The sequence below is a fragment of the Pinus tabuliformis genome, chromosome 4_2 (genome assembly GCF_031772625.1).
Source record: "Pinus tabuliformis cultivar Carrire ecotype Pingquan chromosome 4_2, CPIR1, whole genome shotgun sequence".
In the NCBI taxonomy this organism is placed as follows: Eukaryota; Viridiplantae; Streptophyta; class Pinopsida; order Pinales; family Pinaceae; genus Pinus; species Pinus tabuliformis.
In genome coordinates this window covers 22,856,414-22,875,660 of record NC_142304.1, presented here as the reverse complement: position 1 = coordinate 22,875,660, position 19,247 = coordinate 22,856,414, and positions in this window count along the sequence as shown.

Below are 19,247 nucleotides of genomic sequence, written 5' to 3'. Positions count from 1 at the left end.
GAAATCATTCACCTGGCGACTCCAGTGTCGAGAAATCCCATGTTTCAGAATTTTTATGGTAACTCCACTCTTCAAGAACCAGTAGCATGAAGAATTTCTTGGTGACTCCATTGTTATCAAAATGGATTCGCTTGATCAAAGGTATGCTCCCATGAGCCAGTATCACATTCCAGGTTTCCCAAATAAAATTCCTAAGGTAGATTGGCAAAGGAATTTGCCTATGTTTAAAGATGATGATAGGAATGATGCTACTTTACATCTGGTTAGATTTCACATGCATATTTGCAAGTTGAAGGTTGATTTTCCTAAAGACTGCTTGATGAAGATGATGATGATCCGGTGGTAGAGGTAAATCATTTCTTTACTGCTGATGGTTTGCCCATCTCTCTCACGAAAAATGAGAAGATTCGGAGGTCCCAGATGCTCAAAAGGATGAAGATGGTGATGATCCGGTGGTAGAGGCAAATCATTTCTTTACTACTGATGGTTTGCCCATCTTTCTCACGGAAGATGAATAATATTCAGAGGTCCCAAATGCTCAAAAGGATGAAGATTACATACTAGAAAATGAGGTGGTTTTGGAGGATGAGTCGGATGATTATCAGCGAGGATATATGAATGCATTGACAGCATAGCAGAAACAATATTCATTGAGAAGCAGGGATGTACCAGTCAATCTGGTTCAAAAGAGAAAGGAATCGCAGTCTGAAAATGACTCCCCAAACATTCAGAAGAAAGGGAAAGAGCCTACTGATCTGACTTCCAGCAAAGGACCATCTGCAAATAGCATTTCAAACGAGAAGAACAATCAGCGAAGTGCAGCAAAAGAAAAAGTCAAAAAAAAGGACCTTCCAGTCAAAGATGTAGATAAAGTTTCCGCTTTTAGTTTAAAAAATGAGATTGCTAAATTCAAATTTTCAATTCCTTTGACTGAATTGATGAATAACAGTACCTATAAACACCAGGTGTCCAAAATTTTGCACATAGATCCTTTATCTGATATCGTCAATGTAGAAGATGATCGCCTTGAGCTCATCTTTGGTCCTGCTTTAGAAGGCCAGTCTGAGGATAGTGAAGTTTTGCCATTCTATATAAGCCTTAGAATACACGAGTATGTCCTCCACAATGCCATGTTTTATTCCGGAGCTTCCCATAATCTAATGCCAAAACCCATTATGGAGAAACTGGGCCTTGACATTACTCGAAAATATCATGACCTGTATTCTTTTGATTCCGGTAGAGTCCGTTGTATTGGTCTTATCAATGACTTGGTGGTATCTCTAGATCAAATCTCGGCCAAGAATGTTCTCATGGATGTGGTTGTTGTAGACATTCCACCATGGTTTGGTATGCTTTTGTCCAAATTTTGGGGTGTGAAGCTTAAAGGGACTTTACAACTAGATTTCTCCTATGCTACCACTCCCGTGTTTGGCCAATTCAGAAAACTATACAGGGAGAAGAAAATGAAATACATGATTACAAGTAAGAAGAAACCGCTTAATCATCCAATTAATGTTGTACATACAGATTTACAGTCATTTGTATTATATTCAGATAGTGGTTTGAATGATGTTGATAGTCAGTTAGTTGAAGTAGAAGATGTTCCAAAGATTTCAGAAAATTTCAAAGCAGTCCTTGATCAAGTAAGACACAAAATGGCAAGTACTTTCGAGCAGTCCACACACCAGCAGTAGCAAAAAGATAGTGAACAGCAAAAAAATGAAAAGGTCAGTCAAAGTAAGGAAGAGAATGAAATAGAATTTCAGCATATAGAAGAAGAGGCAGGTCTTTAAAGCATGGATTTTGATGGAGCCGTAGATAAGGATGGTGCTAGCATAGGGATTTGGATTCACAACCCTATTTTCCAGCCAAATAAAGTCCCTTGTAATGTTAGAATTTGTTCATATAAATTGGCCTTTGACTATTCTAACAATGAAGACGAGTATGAAGCGCTGATTGCAAGCTTGAAAATTTTCAAAAAGCTGAATGCAAAAAGGATATCAGTCTATGGAGATTCGGAGCTGATAATCAAGCAAGTCAAGGGAGAATATCAAGCTAAACATCCAAGGATGAGAGCTTACCAAACTGAAATTTTAGACATCTTAATAATGTTTCCAGATTATACCTTGATAGCAGTACCTCGTGCTCAAAATGTTATTGCAGACTCACTTGCCACCGCTGCAAGTAATTTGAAGATTCTGATGAACTCCAACAACAAGTTTGAGATCCATGTCAAACACCGCCCTATTTTTCCAGACAAATTAAGGTATTGGTAGGTGTTTTGGGATGATAAGAGATCAATACCTTTTTGTAGAATGAAGGACACTACAAAGATGCTTCCATAGATGTTGATTATGATACCGAAGAACTGGAAATTGAGGTGAATCAAATGGAAATATTGCAGCTGAAGGACAACATTATCCCTAAAGGTCTCATACCTTTAGAAGAACTTTTTGATCTGGATGATGTGGCTAGAAAGCCAAGCTTGATGCCTACAGACAAAGGTGTTGAGGATGTTAATCTTGGGACAGCAGATAAGCCCATGTTTGTGAAATTGTCGAAGACCTTATCTCCCAAGGTAAAATCTAAATATGTTAGATTGTTATCTGAATTTGTTGATGTGTTTGCTTGGGATTATTCAGATCTAAAGGTGTATAACAAAGACATAATTCAGCACACTATTCCCATCAAGCCAAATCAAAAGCCGTTCCGACAGAAGCCGAGAAGAATCAATCCCATGTTGCTACCTTCCATTGAAAAAGAGGTAAACAGATTATACAAGGCTGGTATAATTGTCCCAATCATATTTTCTGATTGGATTTCGAATCTTGTTCCTGTAAGAAAGAAGACCGGAGAGATCAGATTGTGTATCGATTTCTAGAATCTGAATAAAGTATCAATGAAGGACAACTACCCGCTGCCCAATATGGATCATATCCTCTAGAGAGCGATTCGAGCATCACGTATGTCACTGCTCGATGGATGTTCATGGTATAATCAAATTCTAGTGCATGAAGATGATTGAGATAAGACTGCATTTACCACCCCTTGGGGAACTTTTCATTATGCTAAAATGCCATTTGGTTTGAAAAATGTTGGAGCCACATTTTAGCGTGCTATGGATATCACTTTTGCCAATGAAAAGAATGTATTTTTGGTTGTATATTTAGATGATTTGACAGTGTTTTCAGGTTTAGAAGATGGGCATCTTCACCATTTGAGAATTGTGTTTCAGCGATGTAGGAAATTTGGAATATCACTCAATCCGAAGAAAAGTCTCTTTTCCATGGATGAAGGGAAGCTGCTTGGTCATATTATCTCAAAAGAAGGCATCCTCATTAATCCTTCAAGGGTGGAGGAAATTCAGCAGATAGATTTTCCCACGAACAAAACGGAGATACAAGCTTTTAATGGTAAGATGAATTTCTTACGTAGATTTGTACCCAATCTAGCTAAGCATTTGAGAGAAATTACTAATATGTTAAAGAAGGACAGCGTGGTAAAATGGACGGAAGATGTTATGAAGTCATTTAATTTGGTAAAGTATGCTTTATCCATAGCCCCAGTTTTGATTAGTCCTGATTATACACAAGATTTCATTTTGTTCTCATTTGCACCTGAGCATACCATGGCAGCAGTTTTAACGCAAAAGAGAGATCAGCTAGAAAAGCCCATTACATTTTTCAACAGGACCATAAGAGATGATGCTTTGCGGTACAACATAATTGAAAACAGGCTCTTGCACTTGTCAAAGATTTGAAGGATTTCAGAGTGTATATTCTGCACTCACACATCATAGCATACATTCCTAACGTAGCAGTTAAGGATGTGTTGATACAAACCGATCCAGAAGGAAGGTGGGGAAAATTGATTGCAGCAATGTTAGAATACGTTTTTGTGATCAAGCCTACAAAGCTTATCAAAGGACAAGGCCTGGCCAGGCTAATGGCGGAATCAAATTTGCATGCTTTAAATATAAATCTTATTGCAGCCATGTCCAAAAGAAGAAAACTCCTTGCTTCAAGTGTCTGAAATGTTCCTTCAGTCACCATGGTATTCAGACATATGATAAAGAACAAAGGTAGATCCCTCTAACTTAAAGCTGCAAAATTCTGCATTTTGAATAATGCCCTTTATTGAAAAGATCCGGGTGGAGTATTGCTAAATTGTCTTGTAGAAGATGAGGCCCAGCAGATGATGAGTGACTTTCACAAGGGTGATTGTGCTGGTCACTTGTTCTGGAAGACAACAGCAAACAAAATATTGAGGGCGGGCTATTAATGGCCAACCTTATTTCCAGATGTGTATAAAACAGTCATGATCTCTCATGAATGTCAGGTCTTTCAAGGTAAAAGAAAATTGCTACCTCTTCCTTTGAAACCGGTTGAAGTCAATGCACCATTTTAGTAGTGGGGACTCGATTTTATCGGGGAAATCCATCCAACATCATCGGCACAGCACGAATGGATCCTATCAGCAACCGATTACTTCACCAAGTGGATTGAAGCAATTCCAACCAGACAGGCCACAGATACGGTAATCATTCAATTTTTGGAATCAAATATTTTATCTCGTTTTGATTGTCCTAGTAAAATCATCACTGATAATGCAGTTGCATTCAAATCAAAGAATATGATCGATTTTTGCAGCAAGTGTAAGATTACTTTGGGTCATTCTACAACATATTAGCCATATGGAAATGGTCTGGCTGAATCATCCAATAGTTCATTGGTGAACATCATCAAGAAGTTGTTGGAAACAAATAAGAAAGGTTGGCACAAAAAGTTAGTTAATGCCTTGTGGGCTGACAAGGTGAGCCAAAAGAAGTCCATAGGTATGTCACCATTTGAACTAGTTTATGGCATTGGCACAATTTTTCCGACATCTCTTGCAGTTCCAGTGGTGAAACTTTTACAGGAGGTAGGCAGTGAGGAGGATGAATTTCAGCGAAGAATAAATGACATGATCCATTTACATCAAACAAGGGATGAAGTTTTCCAAAACACTTTCAGATTGCAGGAGAAGATCAAAAAGATCTATGACCGGAAAACAAAAGCAGATAAATTCCAGCTTGAGGATGTAGTGTTGCAATGGGATGCTAGGAATGAAGATAAGGGCAAGCATGGTAAGTTTAAAAACTTATGGAAGGGAACCTATAAGATTGTTGCATACAGAGGACAAAATGCATTTCTACTCAAGGAGATGGATGGAAAAGATTGTTCAGGAGGTCCAGTCAATGGTAGGCTCCTGAAGCGCTACTTCTTTAAAGGTGATTTTTGAAATCATGACGTGATCATTGTATATACCATTTTCCTTTTCATTTCATGTTTTCAAAGGTACACAGTCATTTCAGCTTGGGGCCCGAGGTGAAGGCTATAAAGTGGAGTGATTTGTATCAGTTTGTGTGTTTAATTCAATCAGTTTGAGTCTTGAGTCAGTTTGAGTCCTGAGTCAGTTTTCATAGTGTCAGTTTCAGTTTTTGAAGTATCTTGACCGTATTGCCCAATGGATGAGGAACTAGTCTACATGTTCCCAGACGTCTATAGTTCTTGGCACCTCCAAGGAGCTACCATCCCCATTGGAGCCAATGTTAGTGTCAGTGTCTTCACACTGCCATCAGTGATCAAAATTTACTCTTTTTCATTTCATATTAGGAGTCCCATTTCGATGAGGTTGAATTCCATTAGGTCATGTATGTACCGATGGTAGGGTTTATTTCAGTTTTTCCCTCATGATATGTGCTTGCTAACCTCCTTTCATACCTTTCAGTCAATTATTTATGCTCATTTTTAGTTCATTTCATCAATTACATAAGGTTTCAATCTCATTAGGTCTTACGGTTTTCACCATGGTCAAAATCCAGTGATTATTGCTAATAATGATCAGCAAAGACATGATGAGGTCAAATAATGATCGGAAAGGCATAATTTGTTAAATTTGTAAGCTTAATGAAATTCTCACCTCAAAACTAGTTTTGAGGTGAAAACAGAGCATTTGTATTTCATATTTAAATTTGATGTAATTTTATTGTTATCATTTGTAATAAATGGTTCCATGTTTTTCCTGGTCACCCGGTGATATTGCCAAGTACCTGCGATTGCAAAAAGTCAAAGAATTTGAGCATCAGTCCACCTATCAAAGCAAAAATACCAAGGACCAAAAAATAGAGTATTTGAAAAAGCAAATAGACATTATGAAAGTGGGCTTTCAACAACAAAAATCAAAAAGTGAAAGCTATATAAAGCCCATCCTCTATTGAACATTTCATTATGCTAATGTTGAAGTCAAAGTGCCAAAAGAAGATCTAAGAAGCGATTTTTAAGTGTCATTGAGCAAAAGAGTGAAGTTGCTACGTTTTTGGAGAAATTCTAGTCGGCGCTGCGCATTTGAGGTCAGCGTTGCACATCTGGGAGGCGTTGCGCATCTGGCAGGGTTTTCCAGTGTAAAATTGCACAGGCGTTGTGCATCTGGGAGGTGTTGCCCACTTGTGTGAGGCGTTGCGCATTTGCGCAGCCAAGCCCAAAACTCCCCCCAAGTTGCCAATTCACCTCAAAATCTTCAGTTCCTCTCTCTAACAAGTAAATACATTACTCCTATCTTATGATCTAGGGTTTTGATTGCTAAGCTTGGTATTTAGCATTTTTAAAATTAAAATCCTAGCTTCTAGGGTGAAACCCTAGTTTTCATCATCTCTCCATTGTTTTATTTACCCTATTCTTTCCATTATTCCCTAAACTAAACCCCATTCCCTCATACATATCTCCTGAGTCCCATTCCCCTCATACATTTCCTAAACCCTACACTCCCTAAACCCTATTCACATCACCAAACCCTATCCATTCTCCCTAAAGCCCTACCCATCCCTAAAGATCCCTTCATACTCATCTTCATTCCATTCCTCCACCCTGTTTCACTATATTATTCACTAATATAACCACAAGGATTCACAACCACAAAAAGCAATGGAAAGAGACAGTGAGTATGAGTTTAAGGAAGACATCCTTAGTGACAGTTAAAGGGAGAGAAATATACAGCAAAGGAAGCCTCATAAAGGAAAAGGATTATCAGAGAGGAGCCTACTAGTTTGAAGGAGTTGCAAGCCTGTCCATTTGCCATTTCTTTCTTATATACCAGGCATGTTTTAATTTTTGTGAAATGATAGAAAGAGTCAAATTTCATCATGAGTTGGCAAGGTTATTTGTGACACATTTGCACAATAATGAAGTAACCCTTGCCGGAATAACCTTCACCATATCACCAGTTGTCATCTCAAAGGTTACAGGTATTCCAGATGTGAGTGAAAATTGGAACAAAGGTTAGGATATTGATGAGGAGTACTATGAGCCTTACATCAAGGCTAGATACAAAGACAAAATGAAGAGAGTATTCCCCTTCAAGTTTTTGGAAGAGAGGTTTGCTCCATTGATGAAAATCATTATCAAGTACTTCACTTGTGAAGGTAGGTTCTCCCGGTTGTATGCCTACCACATTATAATTCTCATGCATTTAACTAGAGTAAAGATGATGAATATCCCTTACTTCATGTTCAAAAACATTAAGAAAATGGCATGTATTGTAAAGAGGAAGCCATACCCCCAGCAGTTGAATAGCATTTACCATTACTCTTTGATTAAAATCATTGTTCTACATCAGCTGAACCTTCTTAATATGCCATGGGAGACTTTCATTTCTCATGAGATGTTCAAAGGCCCACAAATATTTTCATCAGTACATCATGAAGAAGGTGGACGTTCAAGCCATGAAAAGGTCAAAGAGACTGAAACTATTGGAGTGCCGGTGTTTGTGACTTATGAGAGGGGCACTAGGAAACTTTTTGCAACTGCTAGGCGAGTATTATCTCCACAAGGTGTGGAAGGGGTCTCGCCTTCATCATCAGGCCACAGGCAAATGCTATCTCCACAAGGTGTGGAAGGGGCTTTGCCTTCTTCTTCAAGCAAAACAAGTACAGGTTGAGCAGCAAAGCAAGGGAAAAAGTAAGGGCAAGAAAAAGGTGCAAGAGAAAGATCTTGGTGATGAGCAAGAAAGAGATTGTAACCTTGTTGATCATGAAAAGCCATAGCAACACTTCACTCATCATGGAGTTGACATTATTGATTTGGAAGCTCAGGATCCAAAGAGTGTCAAAGGCATGATCATAAAGGAACAAGAGTCTAAAATACAATCCTTGTCAGATAACTTAGAGAGAGCTAAGTTCATCATCAGGTATTTAGAGCAAGAAAACAAACAACTGAGTGACAAACAAGCCCTCATGGAGCTGCAAATGATCAAGGAAAACAGGCAAAAGGGCAAGGAGGCAAATGTCAAGTTGACTTCTATTGAACAAGAGATTGAGAATGATAGGGGAACTTGGCTTTAGAGGATTAATATACACCTTGATGGGTTGATTGAGAAGGCCAACAGGGACAAGAAGATGCTTCACCACATGGCCTACCACTACATGACCCGCAGCAAAATCTGTAACATAAGGATGAGGAAGCTTAAGGCTAGGTTGTGGAAGGCCTTAAAGAGAAAAAAGGAGCAAGATAAGTTGAAAATATTGGCTGAAGCCTCACTAGCCCATCAAAGCAACTAATGGTGGTGTCCCATGCCAAATCTGAGCAAGTTTTGATGATTTTTTGTCTTTTTCAAATTTTGAAATTTTGAAAACAGGAAATTGGCCTAGATGGCGCTGAACTTTTCCCTGGAGAAATTTTTGGAGGAAAATCTTATATATTTGGATTCAGCGTGATGAGAGCATCAAACCCAGAAAATTTCAGCAATTTTGGAGCAAAACTAGGTCACCTAAAGGTCAAAAAACTACCAAAAAATGACCTTTCTGCCTCTTTTTGGACACATAGAAGTTGTCTTGGGAGATTCAAGTGTTGATGGGGGCAAATGACCTCCAAATTCAAAAATTCAAGTTGTTCCATAAACTAGAATTGAAGACCTTTCCTGTGAGCTATCTTGGGCTAAATTTGGCTAAGGGGAAGGCCTCCAAAAGTGGGTGGAAAGTGGCGCTACGATTTTGACCAGTTTGCCAGAAAAACAAAATTTCACCTACTCTCACTGCAAGTTCACTTTCTCTCTCTTCATGGATGATTTTATTATTGTAATTAATGACATGGAATGTAAAATTGGTGGTAAAATAGTCTTAGAGGTTAGATTCATTAGTTAGATGTGGTTTTGAGACTAATGAATCAGTTTCCATGCTTATAGAGGCAAGAAATTTGATTGTCTATATTCTTGGTCCATGTTTGGAAATGGTTGTAACAGCCCCTTATCTCATGGATTCGACCCCTGATGGTCAGGATAAGTGGTTTTGTTGTCTATATCATGTATTTTCTTTCTCATTTGCAAAGGTTGGACTCTCTTGGATGCTCTGAGCTATATTGTACACCTTTATCAGCAGTTTGGTAAGGAAATAAACCAAGATTTACAGCTATTTTTATGGGATACTTGTAGTATGGTTTTTTTGCATAGTTTCTTCTTATGTTAATATTTTTTCTCATGTTTTATGTGTGCCACAATCTAATTCATTGCTTCTAGCTTAATTATATCCAGACAAATAGGTAGAATTCATTGTTTACAGTGCTCTGCCTTGGGAAACCATTCAATTTTTTATGTTTTCTACTGTTTGAGAAGGATACATGACCTTTGTATGCCCTCCTCAGCTCCTCACCAGTCTTAAACCTACCATCTCACTCAATTTCAAGTGTCAAAGCATCTACCTACCTCGCCCCATAGGACACCCTGCATCCTGACTTCATTTCCCAAACCCAAAGATGCCTGCTCCATTTGATCTAGCAACAAAACCAACAAAATCAATCAGAAACCCTAGAGATACTATACCTAGCCTAAAATCCATATATGATTCAGTCATCTTGATTGAGATTCACAAGGAGAGAGCCCTCTCTCGACCTAGTAGGGCTAGCTACCAAGTTAAGCTTGGTTTGTGGTTATCCTAGGATTGCCTCCCTTCACCCTGAGGTCAATCTAGGCTCTAACTGGTACCTTAGCAAGAAAGAAATTCTTATACTTTCTTTATGGTTTTAGTGGTTATAACCAAGTACAAGTTTCCCGTGAAGATCAAGAGAAAACAACCTATACCTATCCATGGGGGACTCTTGTTTGTCGAGTACTCCCATTTGGTCTATGTAATGCACCAGCAACATTTCAATGAGTTCTTCTTGGAATATTTTTTTATTTAACAAATGATTACATTGAAGTATATATGGAGGATTTTATGGTGTATGGGTAAACCTTTGATGAATATTTAAAGAACCTCGAGAAGGTACTAATCCGATGCCAAGAAACTAACCTTACCCTTAGTAATGAAAAATGTAGAATTCTTTTTACGAAGGGAATTATGTTAGGACATCATATTTTGTCTGAAGGAATTCAAGTAGATCCTACTAAAATTGAATTAATTCTTAAACTATCCACTCCAACTACCCAAAAGGATGTCTACAAGTTCTTAGGATATGCGAGATATTATAGAAGATTTCTAGAAAACTTCACAAAGTTGGTTCCCCATTGTTTCATCTCTTGAAAAAACTATTGAATTTCAATGGGATGATCAATTCCAATCAACATTTAATACCCTAAAAGAAAAACTATCTTTTGTCCCTATTCTTTGAGGCCCTAATTGGTCTTTACCTATTCACATACACACTAATACCTCAGACATGACCACTGGGGTCGTACTAGGCCAAAAATAAGAACAAAAGCCTTAAGTTATCTATTATATTAGTAAAAGCCTAACTCTAGCTAAGCTAAATTATACCTTAAACGAAAAATAATTTCTTGTTCTGGTCCATTATATAAACAATTTTTTTCATTATATTACATGATACCTTGTTTTTGTACACATTGATCACTCTTCCATCAGTTATCTTATGAAACAACTAGTTACACATGGGAGAGTTATTACATGGCTTCTCCTTTTACATGAATTTTATATTACTATTATTGATAAACCTGGAAAGAAGAATGTTGTCACTGATTTCCTGTCTCGACTTCATCATGCTAATGAATCTGTTCTTGTAGAAGATGATTTTCCAGATGAACATTTGTGTGCATTATCTACTAATATACCTTTCTTCGCAAATATTGCTAATTATTTGGCTATAGGAAAACTTCCACAACATTTTTGAGCTAGAGAGCGACAAAAGGTCATCAGAAGCAATGCCATGTACTCTTGGATACAAGGGTACCTATTCAGAACCAAACCTGATCATGTGATACGATGATGTGTTTGAGAAGATGAAATTTATGATGTCCTGAAGGCATGTCATGATGAACCTTGTGGGGGTCATTTTGTAGACAAAAGGACTCCAAATAAAGTTCTACAACAAGGGTATTATTGGCCCACATTTTTTTAAGACTCTAAAAAGTATGTACGAAGTTGCGAGGATGTCAAAGAATAGGGAGACCAACACAGATAGACAAGATGCCACTATAGCCCCAAATCATGATTGAACCTTTTGAAAAATGGGATCTTGACTTTGTGGGGCCTATCAACCCGCAATAACAATAGAAAACATACATCTTAGTATGCATTGATTATGTGACCAAGTGGGTTAAGGCCAAGGCCCTACCAAAAGTGATAGAACAAGCAGTGGTTGAATTCTGTATGAAGAAAAAAAAAATTGATTCAGTGTACCTCGGGAGATCATTACTAATCAAGGTACTCAATTCACCTCCAAACTAGTTTAGTCCATTACCAAGAAATTCAAGATAAAGCATCAGATTTCCACTCCATACCATCCTCAAGAAAATGGATAGGTGGAAGTTACTAACAAAGTTTTGTAAGCTGTTATGACAAATACAATCTAGCATCATAATAAATATTGGGATGAGAATCGTCCATAGGAATTGTGGCCTATAGGGTTACTTGTAAAAAAGCCACACGATTTACACCTTGTGAGTTAGTGTATGGAAAGCAAGTGGTCCTTCTTATTGAATTTGAAGTAAAAACATTGAGGATTGCTTTGCAAGATGGAATGGACTTCTTAAAGGCTCAAAAATATTGGTTGGACCAATTGAACAAGCTTGATGAAATGCGCCAAGAAGCCATCCAACAAATGATTATTATCTGATATCAACGAGCAAAATGGCATGACAATTTCATTTAAAAGAAATAGTTTAAATAAGGTGATTGGGCCCTTCTATTTGATTCAATGCATAAGGATTTTAAAGGAAAAATTCACACTCACTCGGTAGGACCTTATGAGATCGAGACCATGTTTGATAATGGATCAGTGATATTATGAACAATCAGCGATGCATGAATTCCATTGATGGTCAATGGGCATCAACTAACACTGTACCATAAGCCTAAATCCATGGAACAATTTGTCGAAGAATTGAAGAAGGAAATTGATCTAGAAGTCGTAGAAATGTTGGCTAGTCCACCCTCTTTTACCACTTTGTAGCTTTCAGTCCTCAACTTTAAAAAAGAGAGTGTGTGGGAGAGAGAGAGAGATTTGGAAGTGAAAATCTGGTCTAAGGCACCTCTAGCACCTAGTTGCACTGGAAAACCAATTTTGGCCAAGCCACCAGGCAAAAGATCCTTCTTATTGTGAAAACCTCCCTTGAGGCTTAATAAGACTAGCTCTCACTGAAAAATTAGAAAACTACACAACAGAGTCTGAAAAAGCGAGAGCCTAAGTTGAGTAACCTAGGGGCTTTATTTTTATTTTTTAACAGAAATGGTTGAGTTTTATTTATAACAAGAGGTTGGGCATGGCCAAACAACCTCTATTACAGTAAATTGAGAAATTTCTGGCTTTTTAGAATCCCCATATTTTGGCTTTTGTATCAGAAATTAGTTGTTTCTTTTGATTCTTTGGGAATGGCTAAGTGTTCCTTTCTTTGCTCTTGGTTTCTGAATATCCTTTCTTACATTTTTGCTTTTCTTTGATGATTTGAAACTTGCCTGACTTTAAATAATTCCCGCATAAATATTAATCCCAAACCCATTTAATACAAACCCACATATATTAAACTATAATAATATATGCCATGACCCCACCTCCATTATATCAAACTATTCTTCTGTACCCGACCCCACGTCAAGGTTAACACCCCTCCATGTTCATCACGTGATAATCATCATATCTTCCCCCACCCAGATCCGATGCTTTTCGCGTCCCTCGCTGTCCGACCCTTAACACCTGAGGAGGGCGCGAGATGGGCGGTTTTGTCCTGCCACGCCTCTATCCCTAAGGTGTTGGAAATAATACTGTGAGGGGGGGTGAATCAGTATTATCAGATCAATAATTTTATTTCCCAAACATATTTATATACGCTACTTTAGTGAAGTGAATTAGCGTGTACATGAAACTATGATTAGAGAAACCAGCGTATATCCATAGAAACTGTGATTTAGACAATTTATCATGTGTTGATCTTAAACCAGTGCATCAGTAACATATTACACAATGCAGTAAAAATAGAATAAAGCATCACACATAAGCAACACACATGAACACCAAGATTTAAGGTGGAAACCCAATGTGGGTGAAAACCACCTGCTGTTGTCGTCTTTGTCTTCTTTTAATAATAAGAAAATCTGTTTACAATCTTGTACTGGTGCAGACTCATACCAGTACGTAGGCACCCACCTGCAGAAGGCTACAACCTTCTCCCATTTTCCAGCTTCTACTAGAAGGGAGCTGCAACCCCCTAGCTCTTGTACTAACCAATTTGTTTACTAGTACGTAGGCGACAACCTACAGAAGGCTACGACCTTATTTCTTCATCCAGGGACCACGTTTCATGAATTTTCAGACTAAATACTCCTAGAACACAACACCACAATCTGAAGGCCGCATTTCATTCAATTTTCATACTGGACCCATCAACAAATTTTAAACTTAAACTGCATCAACCAACATTTAGTTAATCTGAACAATCACATCACTGACACCAGAACACTGTGTTGAACCCAGAAACCTGCATCATAATTCAGAACCAGCTGTAACCTCAGAAACCATACATCAGACTATATACGCTACATGGTTGAGCCCAAACTACGTGTATACGCTACTTCCACTAGTCAAACCTACATATACCTCCAAAGCTACTGCAAACATAAACTTTTGAATCAAGTATGTACCAACCAGCGATATACTGAACATCTACTGTCAACTTACAGAGCTTTACACAGGTAGAAACAAAGATCACTTCTTCTCACTTATACAATCAATATATCAACTATCAAACTCCCTATTCATTCAGTTTTACATTCAGATCTAAGAAGACTTCATTGACAGACAGCAGTAAAACAGCAGCACTGATCTGATAGATCAATCATCCTTGAACATCAAGCTTTTATTTTGCATACACTACTTGGAAGATCCAAACTAGCGTGTATACACACCTTCACCAAAGCGAACCAACGTACAGATCTACAAATACTTACTTCATAACTTCGCTCCACGTCCGGACTTCAGACAAACCCAGATCACGATATTTAAAAAATAAAATAGGTGTGCATAATCAGATCTAGCCCAATATCATATCATTCAATAATAATTCATTTCAGGTCTCATGATCCTAATCCAATATTGAATTCAAGGTGCACAAAGTATTTCAAATCAAACTACAAACATAGCCCCTACAACATAAAATATACTTTAGATAGAAGTATTCCTTAGAAACCCATACACTTGCACATAACCCTTCATAAGATATTCATTACTTCGGTACTTAGCCCTTGATCTTCTCCTTCTTATATACTTAGATCCTTTGTCAATACCTTGGACCAAAACCACTTAAGACCAATACCTTGGACCAAATACCTAGGGTCAATACCACGGACCAAATACCTAGGGTCAATACCACGGATCAAATACCTTAGACCAAAACCTTGGTTTTCCAACATGTACGCGCTTTTCTTCCTATGGAATGCATTATACGTATACGCTCTTTTTTCTTCTGTGGACTAGCGTGTATACCCTGTTTTGACTAAGTGGACCTGCGTACGCTTCTTAAATTGCTTTTCATCAGCCTTTTCCTTTACCTTCTTTATTCTGATCAGTAGACCTCAGTTCCATCTTCCTGTTCTTCTATACCACTGTCCTGTTACCTCTGAATATACCTGTGGTACTATGAGTTGCCTTTTACCAAAATTGAATTGACCTGTGAGTGATTGGCATCAAGGACAACACTTGTATCATAATTCCAACAATCTCCCCCTTTGGACTTGATGGAAACCATGATGGTGTTGATTAATACAAGTTGTAGAAACTGTTAGAGATAACATGCAACACCAAAATACTCTCCCCCTTTGACATCAAGGGAAAAGGGCAGACCAAGTAACTTTCCTCCTCTGATATACATTATGTTGTTCATGCTCCCCTTGAGTGCATGCCGAGTCTGCAGAGATATGAATCAAAATAATAACCTGACTCTATAACTCAACTATGTGAGTTTGACCTTCCTATCACCAATCACTCATACATACATCAATCTCCCAATCAAATGGAGATATAACAAATTTGACTCATCCAACCAACCAAGTGGGAATATACCAATTGTTTATACATGACATAAATACAATAAATATTACATCATCCATCCCATGCAAAGTGGGGATACAAATTACATCACTTGTCCAATAGGACTCATTCAAATGTATGAGAAGTCATATCACACCCTAGACTTTTACATGACTTAAGCAAAAAATGGTATAAATATCTGAATCCATAGCTAGACTCAGCAACCATAATGCCAAAAATGCAGAATGTGAGTGAAGGCTAATGCTCCCCCTGAACCTATGCTACTTGTGCAATGTCAACAAGTCATTCATCATGGCACCTTTGTGTTATAGACATTTTTGTGCCTTACAGCATTGAGCATGAAATGTCCATAATCCAAGGGATCCAAAGTCCCTAAAAGAGTTGTTCCTGCCCCTAAAGGAACAAGGTCAACAAATGACAGCTTCTCCCAGAAGTTCTCCACCAAAAACCACTCAGAAACTAGTCAAATCAGGATCAATTCAGAGGCTCCACTAGCTGCCTGCGTTGAAATGCAGAGGCTACACTGGCTAGGTGCGTTGCAACGCAGGTGGAAGCACTACCAGGGTGCGCTGAGCGGGAAATGACAAATGGCAAGCTCATTCAACGAGGTGGAAAGACCCTGGAAACTTCCAGAATCTTCTCCAATGACACTTGCCTCAATGAATTTCGACTAGTGATGAGTACGAGGCTCTCAACCTCCAAGTGGAAACAAGAACTGACAGAGAGAAGCCACAAGTCAAAACATAAGCTGACTCATCCTCTCTGCTTACATCTATATATGGATCTCTCACCCAGAGGTTCAGGAGGCTGGAATTTTGTACTTTGCAGAGAATTGTTGTTGGTTTGAGATTGAGATTAGTACATTGGGTGATTTATGCTTTGTTGGAGGAGAGGAAGGGATTCCTTTGCTGGGAGGTAGATGTAGGAGAAACTCAAATAGTTTATTGATAGAATAAGAAAGTCCAAGAGGAGATACAACCAGTCCAATGCAACCAGTCCACCCTGTGTCGAATATTCCCACTATACCTGCTATGGTGACTGCATCGCAAGTACAAGCTCTACCTGCTGTATGTCAACCCCAAGTTTCTCAGGTTGCAATACAACAGCCTCTTGTCTAACCGACTCAATCACACCCTCAGGTTAGTGCCTCCTTATCTGGAGCGACTCAGGCTCAAACAAGTACTATGACTCCTCATCTTGGTCAATCATCTAGTATTGGACAATAGCAAATGGTCCAACAACCAGAGCTAGTTCAAACTCAACAACCCCCATTCCAGCAATCATATCGAGGACCTGAGCAACAAGTCTTTGTAAGTAATGGTCAATCGCATTTCCAAAGCGGTTATCAACAACCATATTATAATGGTTATACCCATCAACCTTGTCAAAGTTGTCAGCATCAAATACATTATGCTGGTATGCAAAGACCCATTGCTCAGGCGATTCCATCTTATCCTGGGTATGCTTCGCCTAACCTGAATCAACAGTTGCCCTTTGTAGCAACTCTAGAATTACCAGATCTAAACCGGCTAACGAATGATCCAATTGCTTATGCCCCTTGGTGGCCAGTGATTCCGCATAAAATTCCGTCAGATATTCCTAAATTTAATGGAAATCCAGGAGAAGATCCTCAAGATGACCTTTATCATCCTTCAGTTTTCGATTTTCTATCAAATGCTGTAAATACAGTGGGCTCCGAGGACGGTTCTTATCTCGTGTCGACCTTGTTAAAAAATGAAACGAGGAGTCATGAGGATAGTTCATTTACTGTGTCAACCTCATTAAAAAAATGAAACAAATTCCCTTTCCAAATCTCAAAGGTAAACCTTCATTCCAACCACCGAGTTGAATGCAATGAAGCTTGGGGGGCATGCACCTCGATTTGAGTTATTATGTTGGGGGCATGCAAACTTATCGAGCAGTTTTAGCACATATTTCATGCTCGTTAAAAAATAAACATAAGATCGAGCAAGTGTTTCGACCCACGTTTAAGCTCGTTAAAAAATGAACTACCCTCCGGTAAATAACCACCGTGAATGTAACATTATCAGCAATTAAAGCCTTGGTCATGTTTGCACCATCACCTCCGCTTTTCCATTGGCCGATCATTCACCTCCATTTGATTGTTTACCCATTTAGAGGAACAGCTGCGAAGAGTGATTTCACTAGCCATCCTTGTGACACTGTCGTGGTTGGAAAATTCCAACCCTTACCTGGAATCAGCTGCTACCCATTTTATCACTCGTTCCTCAAAAGACGAGTCTTCTTTAAGCTCTTTTCATCTGACTCATAAAAAATGAAAAGATTGCCGAGTTTTGGCCTTCCAGCTCGTTAAAGCGACCGGAAGAGCTATCCCTCCTCTAGATTTTAATCTTTTTGGACCTGAGGGATTATTGCACAAAAAGATCGAGCGCTTGTTTTGTTCGGCTCGTTAAAACTATCGAAAATTCATCCCTTCTGTATTGTTTTATACTTTTTCGGACTTAAGGGATTAGATGACGAAAAAGGACTTCCGGAGTTAACTTTACGTACCTTTTCACACTCTCTAAAAATGAAAAGGACCGATTTATCTTTGTCGTTAGACTCGTTAAAAACATTAATAGCGACAAACTTGTCTTTAGACGAGAACGAGTTTCACTATCGCTAGGCTCGTTAAAACATAGCAATGGGTTTGCCCGAAGGGCAAATTATAGAACAAGCATATGTTATCCTCCTCAAGCTTGACAAAAATAAAGAGGTACTGGTCAGCAATGACTGGGGAAAAATTGGGAAGAAACTCAAAGAACTTTATTGGTAGCAAGTCGCTCTTGAACATGACACTTCCGCTCCGTGCCTGAGTCGGGTTGGGTTGTTTCATTCACCGGTCACATCACCATGGTCTCGCCATACCATCCACCTTTGGGGTAAATGCTACCAATCCATCACATAAGTGTCGCCGATATGTTCAAGAGAAGTCATCCAGAGAAGTCAACCGTGTCGCATCCACTACCATACATTATCCTTCATCCTTTCATGACCGTCACCCTGAACCATATATCATCAGATCGTTTTCACCTCCATCAAAATCATTTGCTCCGTTCCGTGTCACTGATGTGGGATACATTAAGGCCCTCCTTTGACGGATCGCTTCTTGTCGACATCAGCTCATTATCCAAGAAGTTGATCTAGGAACACCCCCTTCAGTACTTTGAAGCTTGCATGCCTCAATGGCAAGTTTCTCACTTCCGGCGACAGGTATACATCAATGACCTTCGACCGAAAGATTTTGCGTGGTGTTCGACGCCAAGTCCTTTATTCACACCACGTGAATTGTACCGCAGTACCTTGAGGGTCATTATCATTATCGGTGATTCCTCTCGCGCTTGTTAACAGTTTACATCATTGACTGGTAATCAAGCAATGTCTTTCCATGTTCGACTTCAGAACATTTCTCACATGGATCGACTTGTACTTAGAGTAAAGATCGGACGAGATTGAAGACCCCGGATCTAGTTTCATCCATCCGGGCTGCGATATATATTCAAGAAAAATAAAGACATTGACATGTACAGCATTACAGCACAGATAATGATCCTACCAAAAGGATGATGATTTCATCAAAATCATCAGTCTACCATCAGACGATTGTCTGTTCTATGTACGGAAAAATGAATTTATAAAGCTGAGCATGGGAATACCCGCCTCAGCTAGATCATGAAAGAAGTATGAAAAATAATGTATTGT